Consider the following 21726-nt stretch of genomic DNA (forward strand, 5'->3'; position numbering starts at 1 on the left):
CACAATGCCCTTAAGATCCATCCATGTTGTCACAAAAAGCAGGATGTCATTTTTATAGCTGAATAATATTCCATATATATATACATATATATACACATATATATATGATATTTTTTTTGTATCTGCTTTATCCATATGCAGCAACTGACAAAGGGTTAATATCCATTCATCTATTAATGGACACTTAGGTTGGTTCCATATCTTGGCCATTATACATAATGTTGCTGTGAATGTTGGAGTATGCATATTTTTTCAAATTTGCATTTTTGTTTTCTTTGATAAATGCCCAGAAGGGGAATTGCTGGATTATATGGTAGTTCTATTTCCAGCTTTTTGATGAACCTACAGTTGGTTGCGCCAATTTCCTTTCCTACCAGCAGTGCTCAAGGCTCCAACGAGAAATCATGATAAAAGAGCCTTAAAACAGGCGGAGCTTGTTCTCATGTCCTGTTTCCCATCAACACCACCCAGGGACGTGACATGACAGCCCTGGAAAGACCCTGGATGAGGTGCTCCAGACAGCGAGGGCACACTGCTCCTCATGTGTATCCACTATCATGTGTCCGTAGAAATGCAGAAACAACCGGATATGGGTGTTTATGTGAGTATTGCTGGAAGAAGGAGACTCTTGGCGCCTTGGTGGAACCACGAGAAGAGTCAAATAGTTCAGCTAAGTATCGGTGCCAGGATCAGTCCTGTCATTTGGCAAAGAGTCAGTGGCTAGAGTTGATTAGTTGCAGCTAGCCAGTGGAATGCTGATAAATTAGGGGTTGTGAGTCTGTGAATCCTGATTTGTGGCATTTGTCCAAAAAAAAAAAAAAACCAACATGAAAAAGAATGGATATATGTATTCATATACATTCTGATTCACTTTGCTGTATAGCAGAAACTAATACAATTTGTAAAACAGCTATACTCCAATGACACCCCCCTCAAAAAAAAAAGAGACCAGTGGTTTGACCACGGGCTCACAAACTCCTGAAAACCTAACAACTGGCTTTTACAAGCCTGTACGATCTGGCTCCGACACGCTGCCTCAGCTCTTCTCTGGGAGCTGACAGCTCCAAGGCAGCCTCTGGTGAAGACATGCAAGACACCCTTGCTTCCTGTACCTGCCCAGGGCTTCCCAGGCGGACTCTCCTCATGGGAGTGATGCTGGTTCCATTCATCACATTTCCCTCCACGTGACTGGTGAGTAAGGAAATCCCCTTTCAAAGTAATCTCTCAAGCAGGTAGAACTTTGTTTTGAGGAAAACAGGGCAGTGAAAAGTGTTGGTAAACCCCAAAGATGCCAATTTAGCAGCAAGATCTCAGATGAAAAACAGATTGGAAATATGCTCAAATTCGTGCTACTCAATAGCAAGAAAACCCCCAAACAACCTGATTATAAAAGGGACCAAGGGCCTGAATAGACATTTTTCTCAAAAAAAAAAAAAAAAAAAAAAGCGTACAAAAGACCAATAAGTATTCAATATCCCTAATCAGGGAAACACAAGCAAAACCACAAGGAGGTCTCTCCTCACACCTGTTAGGATGGCTGTTACCAAAAAGACAAGAAATATTAAGTATTCACCAAGATGGAGAGAAAAGGGAACCCTTGTGTACCGTTGGTGGGAATATAAATTGGTGCAGCTACTGGGGAGAATAGTCTGGGAGTTCTCACTGCAGAGACCCAGGGCTGCAGCAGAACTCAAGGAAGATAGAGCTTTAAGGGACTGGATTCCTACTCTAGGAAGAAAGGGATGCCCAGTGCAGCCCGGGATCAAGACCTGGGTTCCCATCCCTCTGTCACTCAGCAGCTGCGTGAACCTCCAGATAGCTTATCGACCTCTGTCATCTCTGGTTCTCATCCGGAAAACATGGGTAACCTTCCCAGCTTCATGATAATATCATGGGACTTGCATGTAAATAGATTTGAAAGTACATGTGTAGCATATACAAATATACTTATCTATAAATATCTCTAGGTGTCTGGAATGTAGTATGCCCTCTGCTGTGTGGTCCAGGGGCTGTGCTTCCTGGGAGGGTCTGGGAAGGTCTCTCCCTCTCCCCCAGCCCTCCTGGGGCCCCAGCGCTGCCCCTGAGTAAGAGGAAGGGAGAGTTTCAGCACAGGGCTCTGCTCGGGCAGAGGTCCAGCAGCCAGCAGGCTGAGCAGAGCCCTCTAGCCAGGTGCGTCCGGCTTGAGTCACCGCGCCGGGCCAGGTGAGGCTCTGAGGTGGCACCTGCCTGGTGTTGGCAAGACTTCTGAGAGTGCTGCGTAATCCCCAGTAATCATAATGACAATGACAGGGGCGTTAATGGAGGGCTTACAGCGCGCAAAATGTGGTTCAATCCCCAAAGGTCCAGGAACTCTACAAAAGGTCCCGATAAGTATTATTATCTCTTGGGAAGGCAGCAGGTTTCCCCTGTGGGCAAATTCTGTGTGGGGAGGTAGGGAGCCTGAGACACCTGGAGAGCGGGTAATCACGACGGTGCAAACGCCTGTCATCAGGAGAAAGGACAGGCCCAGAGGACAACCAGGGATGCTTCAGGGAGAGCGTGCCTTCCCTGTTTCTACTGGGCTGTGAATCAGCAGCAGCAAATGCCAGAACGCAAGCTCAGGTTCTAAGGTCAAGAGGGGGCCCTGGGCAGGGGGCTGCTTGCCCTGCATGTGTGGTCTGCAAACGGCACCCTGGAGGGTCTTTGGGGCTGACAGGTACTGGTAGTTAAAGAAAGTGGTCCGGTGGAAGGCAGGCACAGTTCAGGTGGCGTGAGGTCAAGACAGCTGTGGTTGCTGATGCTTGGCCTCAGTGCTGGGGGATGGTGAGGAGGTTTGGGGGCTCACCTGCCTGGAGGGAAAGTGAAGTGGGCACCTCTGCTCAACTCCAACCTAAGCTGGCCCCATGTTGTCAGACCTTCCAGTGTTGGAGAGAAGCTGGAGATCTAATGTTTTTTCTTTTTAAAATTATTTTATTGAAGTATAGTTGATTCACAATATTGTGTTAATTTCAGTGTATAGCAAAGTTACTCAGGTAATACATACATACATGTGTTAGTCATTCAAGTCATGCCTGACTCTTTGCAATCCCACGGACTTTAGCTCTCCAGGCTCCTCCATCCATGGAATTATCCAGGCCAAAGTACTGGAGTGGGTTGCCATTTCCTTCCCCATACATACATACATAACATGCACTTGTGTGTATGTGTGTCGGTGTGTGTATTCTCTTTCATACTCTTTTCCCTTACGGTTTCTTACAGGACACTAAGTGTAGTTCCCTGCACTGTGCAGTAGGTCCTTGTTTATTCACTGTGTGAACAGTTTGCATCTTCTAATCTCAAACTTGCAATTCCTTCTTCCCTCAGCCCTCCTCCCCCTTGATAACCGTAAGTCTGTTCTGTATGTCTGAGAGTCTACTTCTGTTTCACAGATAAGTTCATTTGTGTCATATTTTAGATCCCACATACAAGTGATACCCTTGGAGAAGGAAATGGCAACCCAGGTGATGCCGTTTGTATTTGTCTTGCTCTAATTTGATTCACTTAATCTGATCACTTCTAGGTCCATCTGCAAGCGGCATCACTACAGTCTTCTCTCATGGCTAGTAGAATTCCATTGCGTATGTGGGCTTCCCTGGTGGCTCAGCTGGTAAAGAACCCGCCTGCAATGTGGGAGACCTGGGTTCGATCCCTGGCTTGGGAAGATCTGCTGGAGAAGGGAAAGGCTACCCACTCCAGTATTCGGGCCTGGAGAATATCTATGAAACAGAAATAGATTCACAAACATAGAGAACAGACTTATGGTTATCAAGGGGAGGAGGCTTGTAGTATTCCCTTGTGTATATGTACCACCCCTTTTTTTTTCTTTTTTAATTATTTTAATTGGAAAATAATTACTTTACAATATTGTGGTGGTTTTGGCCATACATCTCTAGTCTTTCCCATTCTGTTGTTTTCCTCTACTTCTTTGCATTGATCTCTGAGGAAGGCTTTCTTATCTCTCCTTGCTATTCTTTGGAACTCTGGATTCAGATGCTTATATCTTTCCTTTTCTTCTTTGCTTTTTGCCTCTCTTCTCTTCACAGCTATTTGTAAGGCCTCCCAGACAGCCATTTTGCTTTTTTGCATTTCTTTTCCATGGGGATGGTCTTGATCCCTGTCTCCTGTACAATGTCACGAACCTCCATCCATAGTTCATCAGGGACTCTCTCTATCAGATCTAGTCCCTTAAATCTACTTCTCACTTCCACTGTGTAATCATAAGGAATTTGATTTAGGTCATACCTGAATGGTGTAGTGGTTTTCCCTACTTTCTTCAATTTAAGTCTGGATTTGGCAATAATGAGTTCATGGTCTGAGCCACAGTCAGCTCCCGGTCTTGTTTTTGTTGACTATATAGAGCTTTTCCATCTTTGGCTGCAAAGAATATAATCAATCTGATTTCAGTGTTGACCATCTGGTGATGTCCATGTGTAGAGTCTTCTCTTGTGTTGCTGGAAGAGGGTGTTTGCTATGACCAGTGTGTTCTCTTGAAAACTCTATTAGCCTTTGCCCTGCTTCATTCTGTATTCCCAGGCCAAATGTGCCTGTTACTCCAGGTATTTCTTGACTTCCTACTTTTGCATTCCAGTCCCCTATAATGAAAAGGACATCTTTTTTGGGTGTTAGTTCTAAAAAGTCTTGTAGGTCTTCATAGAACCGTTCAACTTCAGCTTCTTCAGCATTACTGGTTGGGGCATAGACTTGGATTACTGTGATATTGAATGGTTTGCCTTGGAAACGAACAGAGATCATTCTATCGCTTTTGAGATTGCACCCAAGTACTGCATTTTGGACTCTTTTGTTGACCATGATGGCTACTCCATTTCTCCTAAGGGATTCCTGCCTGCAGTAGTAGATATAATGGTCATCTGAGTTAAATTCACACATTCCAGTCCAGTTTAGTTCGCTGATTCCTAGAATGTCGACATTCACTCTTGCCATCTCCTGTTTGACTACTTCCAATTTTCCTTGATTCATGGACCTAACATTCCAGGTTCCTATGCAATATTGCTCTTTACAGCATTGGACCTTGCTTCTATCACCAGTCGCATCCACAACTGGGTATTGTTTTTGCTTTGGCTCCATCCCTTCATTCTTTCTTGAGTTATTTTTCCACTGATCTCCAGTAGCATACTACCGACCTGGGGAGTTCCTCTTTCAGTATCCTATCATTTTGTCTTTTCATACTGTTCAAAGAAATAGAAGAAACAACAGAATGGGAAAGACTAGTGATCTCTTCAAGAAAATTAGAGATACCAAGGGAACATTTCATGCAAAGATGGGCTCGATAAAGGACAGAAATGGTATGGACCTAACAGAAGCAGAAGATATTAAGAAGAAGTGGCAAGAATACACAGAAGAACTGTACAACAAAGATCTTCACAACTCAGATAATCATGATGGTGTGATCACACACCTAGAGCCAGACATCCTGGAATGTGAAGTCAAGTGAGCCTTAAGAAGCATCATTACGAACAAAGCTAGTGGAGGTGATGGAATTCCAGTTGAGCTACTCCAAATCCTGAAAGATGATGCTGTGAAAGTGCTGCACTCAATATGCCAGCAAATTTGGAAAACTCAGCAGTGGCCACAGGACTGGAAAAGGTCAGTTTTCATTCTGACCCCAAAGAAAGGTAATGCCAAAGAATGCTCAAACTACTGCACAGTTGCACTCATCTCACACGCTAGTAATGCTCAAAATTCTCGAAGCCAGGCTTCAGCAATACATGAACCGTGAACTTCCAGATGTTCAAGCTGGCTTTAGAAAAGGCAGAGGAACCAGAGATAAAATTGCCAACATCTGCTGGATCATCAAAAAAGCAAGAGAGTTCCAGAAAAACATCTATTTCTGCTTTATTGACTATGCCAAAGCCTTTGACCATGTGGATCATAATAAACTGTGGAAAATTCTGGAAGAGATGGGAATACCAGACCACCTGACCTGCCTCTTGAGAAACCTGTATGCAGGTCAGGAAGCAACAGTTAGAACTGGACATGGAACAGCAGACTGGTTCCAAATCGGGAAAGGAGTACGTCAAGGCTGTATCTTGTCACCCTGCTTATTTAACTTCCATGCAGAGTACATCATGAGAAACGCTGGGCTGGAGGAAGCACAAGCTGGAATCAAGATTGCCAGGAGAAATATCAATAACCTCAGATATGCAGATGACACCACCCTTATGGCAGAAAGTGAAGAGGAACTGAAGAGCCTCTTGATGAAAGTGAAAGAGGAGAGTGAAAAAGTTGGCTTAAAGCTCAACATTCAGAAAACGAAGATCATGGCATCTGGTCCCATCACTTCATGGGAAATAGATGGGGAAACAATGGAAACAGTGTCAGACTTTATTTTGGGGGGCTCCAATATCACTGCAGATGGTGATTGCAGCCATGAAATTAAAAGACACTTACTCTTTGGAAGCAAAGATATGACCAACCTAGATAGCATATTGAAAAGCAGAGATGTTCCTTTGCCAAGAAAGGTCTGTCTAATCAAGGCTATAGTTTTTCAAGTGGTCATGTATGGATGTGAAAGTTGGACTGTGAAGAAAGCTGAGTGACGAAGAATTGATGCTTTTGAACTGTGGTGTTGGAGAAGACTCTTGAGAGTCCCTTGGACTGCAAGGAGATCCAACCAGTCCAAACTAAAGGAGATCAGTCCTAGGTGTTTTTTGGAAGGACTGATGCTAAAGCTGAAACTCCAGTACTTTGGCCACCTCATGTGAAGAGTTGACTCATTGGAAAAGTCTCTGATGCTGGGAGGGATTGGGGGCAGGAGGAGAAGGGGACGACAGAGGATGAGATGGCTGAATGGCAATACTGACTCAATGGACATGAGTTTGGGTAAACTCTGGGAGTTGCTGATGGACAGGGAGGCCTGGCATGCTGCAATTCATGGGGTCACAAAGAGTTGGACATGATTGAGCAACTGAACTGAACTGAACTGGCCATATGTTGACATGAATCAGCCATGGTGTACATGTGCCCCCCATCCTGAACTCCCTCCCACCTCCTTCCCCATCCCATCCCTCTGGGTCATCCCAGAGCACTGGCTTTGAGTACCCTGCTTCATGCATCAAACTTGCCCTGGTCGTCTATTTTACATATGGAAATATATGTTTCAAAGTTATTCTCTCAAATCATTTTACCCTCCCCTTCTCCCACAGAGTCCGTAAGTCTATTCTTCATGTCTGTGTCTCTTCTGCTGCCTTGCATGTAGGATTGTCGTTAGCATCTTTCTAAATTCCATATATATGCATTAGTATATTATATTGATGGTTCTCATTCTGCTTACTTCACTGTTTATAATATGCTTCAGCTTCATCCACCTCAATAGAACTGACTCAAATGTGTTCTTTTTTATAGCTGAGTAATATTCCATTGTGTATATGTACCACAGATTTCTTATCCATTCATCTGTAGACGGGCATCTAGATTGCTTCCATGTCCTAGCTATTGTAAACAGTGCTGAGATGAACATTGGGGTACACGTGTCTCTTTCACTTCTGGTTTCCTCAGTGTGTATGTCCAGCAGTGGGATTTCTGGCAGTTCTAGTCCCAGTTTTTTAGGAAATCACACTGTTTTCCATACTGGCTGTACCAGTTTGCATTCCCACCAACAGTGTAAGAGGTTCCCTTTTCTCCACATGATCTCTGGCACTTATTGTCTGTAGACTTTTGGATTGCAGCCATTCTGACCAATGTGACATGATACCTCATTGTTTTGATTTGCATTTCTCTAATAATGAGTGATGTTGAGCATCTTTTCATGTGTTTGTTAGCCATCTGTATGTCTTCTTTGGAGAAAAGTCTGTTTAGTTCTGTGGCCCACTTTTTGATTGGGTGGTTTATTTTTCTGGAATTGAGCTGCATGAGCTGCTTATATATTTTGGACATTAATTCTTTGTCAGTTGTTTCATTTGCTATCATTTTCTCCCATTCTCAAGGCTGCCTTTTCACCTTGCTTACAGTTTGCTTCATTGTACAAAAGCTTTTAAGTTTAATTAGGTACCATTTGTTTATTTTTGCTTTTATTTCCAATATTCTGGGAGGTGAGTCATAGAGGATCCTGCTGTGATGTATGTTGGAGAGTATTTTGCCTATGTTCTCTAAGAGTTTTATAGTTTCTGGTCTTATGTTTAGATGTTTAATCCATTTTGAGTTTATTTTTGTGTATGGTGTTAGAAAGTATTCTAGTTTCATTCTTTTACAAGTGGTTGACCAGTTTTCCCAGCACCACTTGTTAAAGAGATTGTCTTTTCTCCATTGTATATTCTTGCCTCCTTTGTCAAAGATAAGGTGTCCATAGGTGCATGGATTTATCTCTGGGCTTTCTGTTTTGTCCCATTGACCTATATTTCTGTCTTTGTGCCAGTACCATACTGTCTTGATGACTATGGCTTTGTAGTAGAGCCTGAACTCAGGCAGATTGATTCCTCCAGTTCCATTCTTCTTTCTCAAGATTGCTTTGGCTATTCGAGGTTTTGTGGTGTATATGTACCACATCTTTTTTATCCATTCATCTGTCAATGGACATTTAGGTTGTGGAAATCTAAATTTGGTGAAATATATCTTGAATTTGAAATACTGGTAACTGACTGAACATTTTCAAATGCCATTGGCCTAAGTCCTGCCTGACTGGGGAGTCTGTCTTGGAAGATGATTCTTCAATCATTTCAAATTTTCAAGAAGTTGAGCCTCATTATACTCATGGAGTTGGATGAGTCAGAGCTGGCCCACTGTGCATCCCCCTCCCAGTCTGCATCCCCAAGGTTATAGAGGAAGCCAGTGGGAAGGAGTGGGGGGATTCTAGGCTTAGTTGAAGTGGGGTTGGATGGGGCTTCCCAACTGGGGTCAGATGAGAACCATCAAAAAGAAGATGGTAGGAGGAGGTCAACCGAGGGTGAGATTCAGCGACTAGGACACAATGTTCTTGTTTAGCTTCCCCGTCTTTTGCTCTTTACAACCCGGCCATCAATTCTTCCTCCTTCCCACCCACCCTTCCTTCCTTCCTTCTTTCCCTTTTACCAATTTTGGAGTTAGGCCTGACAAGGATGGACATTGCACAAGTTGGCTGAATAAACTGCTCCTTGAGGGAATCACCTCAGCAAGACACAGCTGCTCTGAACTCCAGAGCTGCAGACACTGAAGCATCGAGGCCTGGTGCACGTGGATGGCACGAGTCCTGGGAGACGCCTGAGATGCCGTGGGCAGAGGCTGCAAACCATAGATTCAGATCTGAGCCTTGATAAGTCACGAGGGAAACACCTGTTTCTGACAAGATCAAATTCAGAGGTGCTACTGGGTAAGTATAAACAACAGGTGTTCATTCAATGATGCTGCTGACCTCTAGCAACATTGCGGAGGCTGTGAGTAGTGGATGGGTCAGCTCTTCTCAAACTCCACTCCACGTGTGGACCACTGACCTGCAGCGCCAGCATCACCTGGGAGCCTCTTAGAAACGCAGCCTTTTGACTCTACCATGGATCTACTGCCTTTTATCAATATCGCTGCACGTACACATTAAAATTGGAGAAGCATCACTAAAGCAGGATTTCTTAAACCTGGATTCATCTGAGAAGTGAAAGAAAAGTGAAAGAGAAAGTTGCTCAGTCTTGTCCAACTCTTTGCGACCCTCATGGACTGTAAAGTCCATGGAATTCACCAGGCCAGAACACTGGATTGGTTAGCCTTTCCCTTCTCCAGGGGATCTTCCCAACCCAGGGATCGAACCCAGGTCTCCTGCACTGCAGGTGGATTCTTTACCAGCTGAGCCACAAGGGAAGCCCCATCTGGGAAAGTAAATAATAATAAAAGGAAAGTAATCTGGGAAAGTAAATAATAATAAAAAAAAAATCAATATGTTTAGGCCAGCACAACCTCACCTCCTGTCCCCTGCCGCCAAGAGGCTCTGATTTCAATCAGTCTGGGTGGGGTCTGGGCAGTAGGAGATTTTCAGCCTTCCTCCTGTGTTTCTGATATGCAGCCATTTTTGAGAATTAGTGCTTGTTAGAAATGCAAATTCTTGGGCCCTACCTCAGACCTAATGAATCAGAATCTGTCTCACAAACTTGGAGGGATGATTCTGTTGCACAGTTAATTTGAGACCCACAGTCCATGCTGGTGACAGACAGGAAAGCAGACCTGTATGCATCCATCTAGGCAGAGATGAGGGCCCAGACAGGGATTCATTCTCCTGGGGGACATTCAGCCTAGTGCGGAGGGGGACAGAAAGGCCTTCTATAGGGGGCACCATTTAGGTGGAGAGAAGGATCCAGCCAAGTAAAGAGATGGAAAAGTAAAGCACATTCCAGCAAAAGAAACTGGGGGTGCAATGGCCCTGAGGTGAGAGAGCACACAGCTCGTCTGAGCTCTTGAAATGGGTCAGTTGGATTGGAGGAAGGGATGCTGTGGGGTGAGACTAAGCTACAGGCCAGAGACAGATAGTGAAGGACCTGTGTGCCATGCTAAGGAAGTTTTTCTCTATGCCCAGGTGGGGTTTTGGTAGAAGGATATTAGAATGATCACTTTGGTAGCCACATGGAGAAAGGATTTGGGGAGGCAGGGGACACTGGTGGACTCAGGGGACCAGTCAGAAGGTGGTCACAGCTGTTCAGACAATGGGGAGGCACACATTATCAATCAGCCAGTTTCTAAACTGGGAAGTCACTACACTAATAATTGTATGGGATATAGTAGACAACTTTTCACCTCAAGGGCCTCTGTTAGATTGTCAAGATGAGTAGATTATCCTATTCAATCAGTTGATTTAACAGAGCTCAACATATTCATAAGCCCACGTTACAGAGGGTCAGTGTTCACAGCGGCACTACTTAGAATAGCCTAAGCACGGAAGTGGCCTGTGTCCACCGACAGATGAATGCATAAAGAAGGTGCGACACCTATGTACAGTGGAATATCACTCAGCCTTAAAAAGAATGACGTGATGCCATTTGCAGCCGCATCGATGGATCTAGAGATTATCACACTAGGCAAAGGAAGTCAGAGAAATGTGAACATCAGATACTACTTGTATGTGGAATATTAAAAAAAAAAGGTACAGATGAACTTTTTTACAAAACAGAAGGAGACTCACAGACAAAGAAAACAAAGGTATGGTTGCCAAAGAGGAAGAGGGGGGGATGAATTAAGGGTTTGGGATTAGCACACACACACTACTGTACATGAAATGGATGAATGGTAAGGACCTTCTGTAATGCACAGGGAACTATATTCAATATCTTGTAATAAACTATAATGGGAAAGAATCTGAAAAAAGTATCCATAAGTCCTGCGCTACAGAGAGACAGTGTCCCAAGGGACAAGGACATGAAATGATCAGTAAGATACGGTCGCTGCCATCAAGGAGCATACAGTCTTCTTGGGAGGCACACATGGCCAGACAGGCACATGCTACAGAGTACAGACACTGGTGGACACGTAAGTTAACTGGCCGGCACTGGCCATGCCCTCTTACTGTGATGCTCGCCAGACCCTTGATGTATTCAGCCTCACCTCCCATGTGTGGCTCATCAGACCCAACTGCAGTCTTGTGGGCAGGATTATCTTCATTCCCATTTCATAGGTAAGAAAACAGGTGCAAATAGAAGTTAGCGGAATTACAATGTTGTAAGCTATGGCACCCCACTCCAGTACTCTTGCCTGCAGAATCCTATGGATGGAGGAGCCTAGTAGGCTGCAGTCCATGGGGTCGCAAAGAGTCGGACATGACTGAGCGACTTCACTTAAGCTATGTATTGCTATTTAGTCTCTCAGTCATGTCTGACTCTTTGCGACACCATGGACTGTAGCCTACCAGGCTCCACAGTCTATGGGATTTTCCAGGCAAGAATACTGGAGTGGGTTGATATATATATATATATACACATATATATATATGTGTGTGTGTGTGTGTGTGAATATATATACACATATGTGTATATATATATATATATTCTTTGTCAGATTCTTTTCCATTATAGGTGATGAATCTGACAAAGAATATATATATATATATAAATGATACATATAAATTTTTCCATACCATCTTACAGATGTTAACATACAAAGCACATTCTTCTTCAGATGTATCCTATCTGAATTGCTTTGCCATTCACTTGAAATGAATATACCATTTTAAATCAACTCTACTTTAAAAAAAAAAGGTCTGGCATTAGTATTTTGAAAAGGGAAAATGTTTTTAAAAAAAGAAAGAAAAATGAGGCATAGAGAGATTACGCCATTTGCTCTGGATCTCAGGACCAGCAAAGGAGCAGAGATGAGACTTGTTATCCCAGGTCCTCTGGCTGCATCATCCCATATTCTAACAATTATAATGACATTTCCCAAGATTCAATCATCCTTCCTGATTTTTACCACAATTTTGCAACCATGAACAATTATTTACTTTGTATTTTACATTAAACTTGCTTGTTTTTACATGTTAAATAATTTATTCTAAAAAGAAGGCCATATGAATACAGTGAATAGAAAATTGGTATCACTTGCCACAAATAGGAGATGACTGTAACATTAAATAAGTCAGACAAACCAATGGTATTTTTTAAAAGATTTTTTGATGTGCACTATTTTCTTTCATTTTTAAAAAATTAATTTATTTTTTATTGAAAGATAACTGCTTTACAGTATTTTGCTGTTTTCTATCAAACTTCAACATGAATAAGCTACAGGTAGACATATACCCCCTCCCTTTGGAACCTCCCTCCCGTCTCTCTCCCCATCCCACCCCTCTAGGTTGATACAGAGCCCCTGTTTGAGTTTCCTGAGCCAGACAGCAAATTCCTGTTGACTATCTATTTTACATATGGTAATGTAAGTTTCCATGTTACTCTTTCCATACATCTCACCCTCTCCTCCCCTCTCCCCATGTCCATAGGTCTATTCTCTATGTCTATTTCTCCATTGCTGCCCTGAAATTAAATTGTTTAGTATCATTTTTCTAGATTCTGTATATATGTATTAGAATACAATATTTATCTTTCTCTTTCTGACTTCACTCTGCATAATAGGTTCTAGGTTCATCCACCTCATTAGAACCGACTCAAATGTGTTCCTTTTATGGCTGAGTAATATTCCATTGTGTATATGTACCATAACTTCTTTATCCACTCATCTGTCAGTGGACATCTAGGTTGCTTCAATGCTCTAGCTATTGTAAATAGTGCTGCAATGAACAATGGGATACATGTGTCTTTTTCAATTTTGGTTTCCTTGGGGTATATGCCAAGGAGTGGGATTGCTGGGTCAATGGTGGCTTTATTTCTGTTTTTTTTTTTTTTTTTTTTTTTTTAAGGAATCTCCATACTGTCTTCTATAATGGCTGTACCAATTTACATTCCCACCAACAGTGCAAGAGCATTCCCTTTTCTGCACACCCTCTCCAGCATTTATTGTTTGTAGACTTTTCTGACTGGTGTAAGGGGAAAAAAAAAAAATAGGCATAGAAGGAACTTACCTCTACATAGTAATGGCCATATATGATAAGCCTACAGCAAGCATTATTCTCAATGGTGAAAAACTGAAAGCATCCCCCTAAGATCAGGAACAAGACAAGGGTGTCCACTTTCACCACTATTATTCAACACAGTTCCGGAAGCCCTGGCTACAGGAATCAGAGAAAAAAAAGAAATAAAAGGAATCCAGATCAGAAAAGATAAAGTAAACTCTCATTGTTTGCAGATGACATGATACGGTACATAGAAAACCCTAAAGATAGTATCAGAAAATTACTAGAGCTAATCAGTGAATTTAGGAAAATTGCAGGACACAAAATCAATACATAGAAGTCACTTCTATATATGAACAATGAAAAATCAGAAAGAGAAATTAAAGAATCAATCCCATTCACCACTGCAACAAAAAGAATTAAATATCTAGGAGTAAACTTACCTATGGAGACAAATGAACTCTACACAGAAAATTATAAGACACTGATGAAAGAAATAAAAGATGACATAAACAGATGGAGAGATATTCCATGTTCCTGGGTGGGAAGAATCAATATTGTGAAAATGACTATACTACCAAATGCAATCTACAGATTCAGTGTGATCCCTATCAAATTACTAATGCCATTTTTCACAGAACTAGAACAAGACATTTCACAATTCATATGGAAACACAATAGACCCTGAATAGCCAAAGCAGTCTTGAGAAAGGAGAATGGAGCTGGAGGAATCAACCTTCCTGACTTCATATTATACTACAAAGCTATAGTTATCAAGACAGTATGATACTGGCACAAATACAGAAATACAGACTGATGAAGCAAGATAGAAAACCCAGAAATAAACCCATGCCCCTATGGGTAGCTTATTTTTGACAAAGGAGGCAAGAATATACAATGGGGCAAAGACAGCCCCTTCAATAAATGATGCTGGGAAAACTGGACAGCTACATGTAAAAAAATGAAATTAGAACACTTCTTAACACCATACAAAGAGGTAAACTCAAAACGGATTAAAGACCTAAATGTAAGACCAGAAACTGTAAAACTCCTAGAGGAAAACATAGTCAGAACACTCAAAGATATAAATCAAAGCAAGATCCTCTATGACCCACCTCCTAACGTAACAGAAATAAAAACAAAAGGAAACAAGTGGGACCTGATTAAACTTGAAAGCTTTTGCACAGCAAAGGCAACTGCAAGCAAGATGTGCACTGTTTTTAAATTCTCTATTTGTTGCAATATTGCTTCCTTTTTTGAAATTCTGTTGACTTATTTATGGCTGTGCTGGGTCTTTGCTGCTGTGCGGGCTTTCTCTACTTGTGGTGGGTGTGGGCTGCTCTCTAGTTGCAGTGCGTGGGCTTCTGTGCGGCGGAGCACAGGCTTTAGGGTGCTCAGATGCAGTGCAGGGACTCTGTGGTTGCGGCTTCCAGGCTCTAGAAGACAGGCTCTGTCGTTGTGGCCCGAGGGCTTGGGGTGCTTCTAAAGATAAGCGAACCTTCTGGGAAGAACTTTCTCACTAGGAGATTTAATCTTATCTGATAGTATCCGTCTACTGCCCCCAGTCATTGCACATCCTCCTGGGGCAGACACTGTGACGTCTCCCGTTCTCCCCTTTTCCCTTTTTATGAGACGCCTGCCTTCTACTGCCTCAAGGCCCCACCCCACGAGATCACCAGGGACAATTCTTCTAGGAGGGCGGAGGGGAGTGAAGGTTTGATATAGTATCATAAGTTATAGAGGCAGCCGCTGGGGCTTCAGTCTTGGGGAATGTGATTGCGATACAGTGATGGTCCTCATGTGATAAATGGCAAAGATTATGTCTTGCTTTGCTCTCAGCTCCTGTTTTTCTTCTTTTTTCTCCTTTGTGGGGTCACTTTAGCTCTGATCTTACACTTTTGTCTCTCAATGTTCATGAATCTTCTTTTGCTTTGTTAATGTTTAGTGATTTTTTAAAATAATATTACTCAACTTGATAACTTTAAGGCTGTAGAGAGAAAGAAGGAGACTTTGGAGATGCCTTAAAATCTGGGAGGCTGGGGGACTGAGAATACAGAGCAGAAGCTGGGTGAGAGGAGAAGTTATCAGCTTTGTTTGCCTGTCCTTGGGGACATCTGGTTGCTGGAGCACTGGCTAGTCATGTGGGAGGACCCAAGGATGAGGCTGGAGGGTGGTCCTGAAGCAGGATTACAGCTGCGTGGAAAGCCTGTGAACAAACTCCCACCCTAAATGAGGGCTTGAGGTGGTGTCCCCACTGCATTTAGAGCCCACGAGTGTGTGTGTGGGGGTGACTCCCAGCCCTTTAGAATGATCCTCCAGCCTGACCGTTCTCCCTGACTTGAGAATGTACAAGAGCAGGCACTTGTCTCAAGAAAAATACCTCCCAAGTGATGTATTTGTTGACCCAGCTCTGTGTATACCTAATTTGTACATCAGCTGGGACATTGCTTTTATTTGAGTTAAATAATTTATATGTTAACAACTCTACTTTAATGATCATGATTATCATGATTTATCATATACTTTTTAGCATCCCGGTAAAACAAAATTCAGGAGATTATCACCTGAGTCTGCTTGGCAAATGATTTGTTTCTATCAATATTCCAGTGAGAGGGGAACATTTTGCTTATGTGACACACACTCGAGAGTTACAAAGAGCCAAAAGACCCCCCATTAAGCATATCTGAACACATGCAACTCCATATGAAAGATTAGAGGAAGAACAAAAAAAATGACTGTGAAGACCAAGTCTTCAATTTCTCTTAATTTTAGTATGGTGATGTTCCATGAGGTCTGCTTTTCAGAAGCTGAGTTTAGAACAAAATAAAAAGACACTGAAACTTTTCAAAAATAGTCTTCAAAATTTCATTTAGAAATAGACAGAAAACCTGATTTCTTATCTGGAATATCCAGGTACTAAAGACACTATGATGAAAGTGAAAGAGGAGAGTGAAAAAGTTGGCTTAAAGCTCAACATTCAGAAAACTAAGATCATGGCATCTGGTCCCATCACTTCATGGGAAATAGATGGGGAAACAGTGGAAACAGTGTCAGAATTTATTTTGGGGGGCTCCAAAATCACGGCAGATGGTGACTGCAGCCATGAAATTAAAAGATGCTTACTCCTTATCTTCCCTGGTGGCTCAGACGGTAAAGCGTCTGCCTACAATGCAGGAGATCTGGGTTCAATCTCTGGGTCGGGAAGATCTCCTAGAGAAGGAAATGGCAACCCACTCCAGTATTCTTTCCTGGAAAATCCCATGGATGGAGGGACCTGGTAGGCTACAGTCCATGGGGTCGCAAAGAGTCAGACATAACTGAGCTACTTCACTTCACTTTACTCCTTGGAAGGAGAGTTATGACCAACCTAGATAGCATATTCAAAAGCAGAGACATTACTTTGCTAACAAAGGTCCGTCTAGTCAAGGTTATGGTTTTTTCAGTGGTCATGTATGGATGTGAGAGTTGGACTGTGAAGAAAGTTGAGCACCAAAGAATTGATGCTTTTGAACTGTGGTGCTGGAGAAGACTCTTGAGAGTCCCATGGACTGCAAGGAGATCCAACCAGTCCGTTCTGAAGATCAGTCCTGGGTGTTCTTTGGAAGGAATGATGCTAAAGCTGAAACTCCAGTACTTTGGCCACCTCAGGTGAAGAGTTGACTCATTGGAAAAGACTGAAGCTGGGAGGGATTGAGGGCAGGAGGAGAAGGGGACGACAGAGGATGAGATGGCTGGATGGCATCTTGGACTCAATGGACGTGAGTTTGAGTGAACTCCAGGAGTTGGTGATGGACAGGGAGGCCTGGCATGCTGCAATTCATGGGGTCGCAAAGAGTCGGACATGACTGAGCGACTGAACTGAACTGAAAGACACCAAGTATATAAGATGTAATCATGATCCTCAGGAATTTTACACTGGCAACCCACTCCAGTATTCTCACCTGCAGAATGCCATGGACAGAGGATTCTGGCAGGCTACAGTCTATAGGATTGCAAAGAGTTGGACATGACTGAGCGACTGAGCACATGCGCAAGGGAAAGAGACATAAAACGATGGTAAAAGTTGGACCATAGGGGTTGAAAAGTGGCAAGTGAATCCAGGGGCTGGTTAGTTCCTTTGCATCAGCTGATAGAAGATAGGGCTATGGAGGAGGTGGCATTTGAGTTAGTTATTGATGGGTGCCTAGGATTTTACAGGGAGCAGAGAAGGAGATGAGAGGGAACCGCGGGAACAAGGACGTGCAGAACTCGCTTTGTAGAATGGGTGTGATGGTGGGTGCATCGTGCCTACTGAGGGAAAGTGACTGAGCAGGGTGGAAAGGTGAAGGTCTCTGAATGGCGCTTGGATTTCACTGAACTAGTCATGGGCAGCCATTGTGGGTGCTTAAACAGGACAGTAGTGATGATGGGATGCTTTGATTTAGAAAGCTAGGAACGGAGATTAGGCAAGAGGCTTTTTATGCTGGCTCAGTTAAAATGATCCTTCATATGTGCATGTGTGCTAAGTCTCTTCAGTCAAGTCTGATTGTGTGTGATCCTGTGGACTGCAGCCAGCCAGGCTCCTCTGTCCATGGGATTCTCCAGGCAGCGGTACTGGAGTGGGGTTGCCACGCCCTCCTCCAGGGGATCTTTCTGACCCAGGGATCAAACCTATGGCTCTTACACCCCTTGCATTGGCAGGTAGGTTCTTCACGGCTGGCACCACCTGGGAAGCCCATCCTCCATATATCTTACACCAACTGTGTCCTCTCTCTTTCTTCTAATAAATATTCTGAAATAAAGGATCTTTGTTTTAGAGAGATCAAATAGATTTGACATGCAAACAACTCAAATTGATCCAATGAGTGAAGTCCTGAAACACAGCTGAGGGGATGAGAAGGGGCTGTCTTTATTTTGGATTTCTGGTCCGTAATTTGTTTTTTGTTTTTGTTTTTAGTATATGGGACATACTGCTCAGGAAGATCCCCTGGAGGAGGCAATGGAAATTCCCTCCATTATTCTTGCCTGAAAAATTCTGTGGATAGAAGAGCCTGGCAGGCTATAGTCCACAGGGTCACAAAGAATTGGACACAGTTTAGCAACGGAGCACATACACGTTACTGAGATGGAGGAGGGGGTACGAGAAAGAGGGAAGAAAACCATGCACCATACTTTGCTACTCCTCCAAGAAGACTTTTTTTTTCCTTTCTGTGAGGCTCTTCAGATCAAATTAAGCAGTAAAAATACTCTAATTGAGTTGGGCTGGACTGGAGATGGATCCTTCTCTTAGTACAATTACATGGTGTAATCTGTGCTTCCAAGTATACCATTTCTCCTTCCAAGAGGAACCCTGAGCCTGTAACAGACTCCCAGGCAGGCTCAAGAAAGAAGCACGGCTGCTGTTATTAAAGAGGCGGAAGAGATGCTGTCATGGACGTACAGCAAAGACATCCCACGCCTTCAAAGACGTCGCCGTGCTGCCCTGGGGAGTGGAGGGAAGGCAGAGGGACCAGTGGGGACCAACTGAGGGGGAGAATTTTACCGTGAAGCATTAGACTACTGTGATGGCTGCTTTTTGAGACCTGACGTTAGCTCAGGTCGCCGGTGGGTTGCAGACGTTGGGGGGTGAGGTGGGGGGTGTGTGTGGCAGTGGTTCTAAGTCAGTGAGAATCCTCACATAGAGCCCACTGCCCAGAGCAAGCTCAGCTGCCTTTGGAAGTGATCAGAGCAAGGTGTGGAGCCTTGTTCAGTTTCCCCGACACGTCCACCTCCACCACCCACTTAGAATACTTTCTTCCCTCTGAATCACAAATGAGAATCAGGGTGAAGTTTTCAGTCTCAAACTTTTAAATTTTTGGATCTCATTTTGGACCAGTTATCAGAAAAATGGAGTTGTAAGGCTTTGCCTTCTCTTCATTTTTATTTTTCCTCTTTTCAAATTCTCTGTAGAAGCTTTCTTTTCATCCAAGCTCCCTGGGGAGAGGTGTTGACACTGGGAACCACTCCGTTTTTCCCTTACGTGTCGGGGTTGGTAGGGGATACTCAATTGTCAGTTAAAAAATAATGATCTGTAGCGGATTAAAGAACTAAGAGAGCCTTACACTTTGAATCCTCTAAGTGGGTAATTCCTCTAACTGGGTAATTCTTCTAAGCGGGTAATTTCTTTAAGCAGGACCCTTCACAGCCCTGTAAAACCGAAGACCATCTAGGAACTCTTGAACTGTTTCAAATTGTTTTCAAATGGGCCTGAATGCTGTTGAGAAATGCATAATTTACGACCTTAACACTTGATTAGGTGGTAAACGACTGTCAGGAGAGATGTCCTTGGTAATCCAGTTATCATCCAGACTCTAATTATCACTTCACGGGGGAAGGAAGGCTGGGTAATTGAGAACCAAAACTCTTAAAGGGCTTGAAGTGGCCATTTTCTTATGCGGTTAAACAAATTATTTCTCTACCTAGAAGGTGTTTAATTGGTGCCAATTGAGGAGAAGGAGGAAACGGTGCTGTGTCTTCCAGGAGTGAGAGTCAGGAGGCTTCGGCCAAGGAAGAGCAAAGTTGCATTGACTTCTGAGAGGTCTCTCCCACCTAAAAAAATTCACTTTATTTAAAATATGTATTAAGCAAGGGAGAGAAGAGGAAGTGGGAGCCAGCCAAGAGAGGCCAGAACGTAATTAACAGCTGCCGGATGTCCCACGCCCCTGTCGGTCATCACTAAGGATTGTTCTCAGATGAGCACCCATCTCACCTGGTAGTAGTTCCCACTGATCACTATAAATTATTTAAGCCACAAATGCTGGGCCATCCATTAAACCAAGAATGGGGAAAATTGGCCAAAATTTGCCTCTGGGAAGGGTCCTGCTCTTCTGAATTTGGTGGAAATAGGAGTGAGAGGTAAGAGGTAAAGAGATTCCCTTCTGTATCTTTTTCTCTGATCATCCTTCTTCATCCTCCCCATCCTCAATCTTCTACGAAGCACTTCTATGTGCAGAAGCGTCCACACTAAGTGCTGTGGATACAAAACCGGGAATGTCAGGCATGACCCTCATCTTCAGCAGTGTCCACTCTAGAAGGACACTGGTGGATAGTGTTGGGGTTTAAAAGAGGCTGGGGATCAACCCGTCTTCTTTCAAATGTGGGATGAAGTGGTGGATACATTCTGGAGGGTGGGAGGTCAGTGTGCTTTGATTACTTACAATGCTGAGTGGAGAAAATGTGGGTTAGATCTGTGGCCAAGCGTGTTTGCCTATTGTGGACAAACGGTGTTGCCTGCCATATCTGCAAACAAAGGATGTTGGGGCCATCAAGCCATCAGCCGCTGCAACCACACACATCCAACAAACTGTGCACCCTGAGGGGATTCAGGACGGAGCGAAACAGGATACTGGCTCTAAGAGTTGAGGTGTTTATCAGAGTGATTTCAATGATAGCAAGACTCTTGCATCTTCCCCTACAGAAAATGTGAAAGTGAAAGTCACTCAGTCGTGTCCGACTCTTTGTGACCCCATCGACTATGCAGTCCATGGAATTCTCCAGGCCAGAATACTGGAGTGGGTAGCCTTTCCCTCCTCCAGGGAATCTTCCCAACCCAGGGATGGAACCCAGGTCTCCCACATTGCAGGCGGATTCTTTACCAGCTGAGCCACACAGGGGCTATATTCATTGAGATTTTTTTTTCCCCCTTTAATGGACAGTAATCTTTTAATATTCCAACTACCTCATCTTTGTTGCAAAAACTGGCTCCTCCTTTACCTCTTTGGAGCAGTTGCTCAGAGCTATCTGAAAGGCTGTGTCATGGGCTTAGGTCCTTAGGAAGTCCACCGAATAAAGAATAATTCTCAACTTTTAGGTCGTGCTTTTTGTTTTCAGTTGAGACCACTCACCAGTAAAATCAGTTCCTACCTCTGGGCACTGGCACAGCTGGTCGACTGCCAGCATCCCCCACAATGAGGATGTTAGTGGGGCAATCTCCATGGCAGAGAGCAGAGCGGAACGCACGTGGCTTTTGGACCGGCTGGCTCCAAAAGAGTCTCTGCCTAATTCTCTGATCAGATCATCACTGCTGCCATCAGAGAGTAAGCTGGAAGTTGAGCCCAGAGTCACTGTGACTCATGTCTTTCTACTTGGAAAAACGAGGTCTTGTAATAGAGAGGGCTTGAAGGGATGTTAAGTGGAGACTAACCTGTACCAGGTAAGTTACATGCTTAATTCACTGCTTTCACAGGTTTGAGGTTAGAAGTGCAATTCTGTGCAATGTTCTGAAAACT

General features: G+C 43.5%; 1 long non-coding RNA gene across 4 annotated transcripts in view; it reads left to right on the top strand.

Moving 5' to 3' along the window:
- LOC129644359 (uncharacterized) overlaps window positions 1–21726 on the top strand; it is a 50718-nt gene that overhangs the window by 17347 nt on the left and 11645 nt on the right. Inside the window, exons 2-3 of one of the 4 annotated variants that reach the window (XR_008710814.1) lie at window positions 18417–19063; window positions 19922–20353. This is a non-coding gene — a long non-coding RNA (uncharacterized LOC129644359). Of the gene's footprint in view, window positions 1–18416; window positions 20354–21726 lie in introns of all 4 variants that reach the window. The other 3 variants (XR_008710815.1, XR_008710813.1, XR_008710816.1) reach the window with 3 other exon arrangements.

The sequence above is a fragment of the Bubalus kerabau genome, chromosome 2, assembly GCF_029407905.1.
Source record: "Bubalus kerabau isolate K-KA32 ecotype Philippines breed swamp buffalo chromosome 2, PCC_UOA_SB_1v2, whole genome shotgun sequence".
Classification (NCBI taxonomy): domain Eukaryota; kingdom Metazoa; phylum Chordata; class Mammalia; order Artiodactyla; family Bovidae; genus Bubalus; species Bubalus kerabau.